Raw genomic sequence first — 1293 nt, forward strand, 5'->3', positions numbered from 1 at the left:
TGTGTGTGTGTGTGTGTGTGTGTGTGTGTGTGTGTGTGTGTGTGTGTATGTATGTAGTGCACCACATACATACATTCGGGAACCGGCAGATGTTGGAAGAGGCATCAGATTCTCCTGGAACTTGAGCTATAGGTAATTGTGATCTACCATGCGGGTGCTGGGAACTGAACCCAGGTTTTCTGCAAGAGCTGTAAGTACTCTTAACCTCTCCAGCCTGTTTCTGTTTTGTTTTGTCCCATGAGACAAAGTTTCTCTGTGTAGCCTTGGCTATCCCAGAGCTAGCTCTGTAGAGCTGGCCTCAAACTCACTGAAATCCACCTGCCTCTGCCTCCTGAGTGCTAGGATTAAAGGCGTGCGCCACCACCCCTAGCTGTTTCTGGTTTTTTGTTTGGTTTTAATGTGTGTTTTATTATTTTTTAAGTGTGTGTTTGTGAGATCGCGCACATGCATGTACATTAGAGCCCCTGTAAGCTGGAGTTACAGGCTGTTGTGAATCCATGACGTGGATGTTGGGAACTTGTTCTAGTTTGCTTTCTGTCTTAGTTAGGGTTTCTATTTCTCTGAACAGACACCAGGACTTCAGCAACTCTCATAAAGGAGGCATTTAATTGGGGCTGGCTTACAGTTCAGAGGTTTAGTCCATTATTGTCATGTGGGAAGCAGGGCGGCCTGCAGCAACATGGTGCTGGAGAGGTGGCCGAGGGTTCTACATCTGTATCTGGAGGCAGCAGGAACTGAGAACAGCACTGGGCTTGGCTTTAGTATTTGAAACTTCAAAGGCCATCCCCAGTGCCACACCCACTCCAACAAGGCCACACCCCTTATAGTGCCACTCCCTATGGCATTATGGGGGTCATTTTCATTCAAACCACCACAGTTTCTATTGCTGGATATATAAGGATCACAAACAAAAGCAACCTGGGGAGGAGAGGGTTTATTTGGCTTACTCATACACTCCATTCCCAGAGGAAGTCAAGGCAGAAACTCAAGCAGGAAACTGAAAGCAGGTAGAAGCAATAGAACACTGATACTGTCTTAGTCCTCACTGCTTGCTCAGCCTTCTTTCTTCTTTCTAAGATCTCCTGCCCACGGTTGACACTCCCTACAGTGAGCTAGGCCCTTCCATATCAATCCACAATCAAGAAAGCGCCAATATAGTACCTGACGATATAAGACAGGCAATTCCCATCTTCCCAGACCTGTCTAGGTTTGTGTCAAATTGACAAAACCAACTAGAATAGGATAAGATAGGATAGGATAGGATAGGATAGGATAGGATAGGATAGGATAGGA

The sequence above is a fragment of the Psammomys obesus genome, unplaced genomic scaffold (assembly GCF_907164565.1).
Source record: "Psammomys obesus unplaced genomic scaffold, mPsaObe1.curated_primary_1811, whole genome shotgun sequence".
Taxonomy (NCBI): domain Eukaryota; kingdom Metazoa; phylum Chordata; class Mammalia; order Rodentia; family Muridae; genus Psammomys; species Psammomys obesus.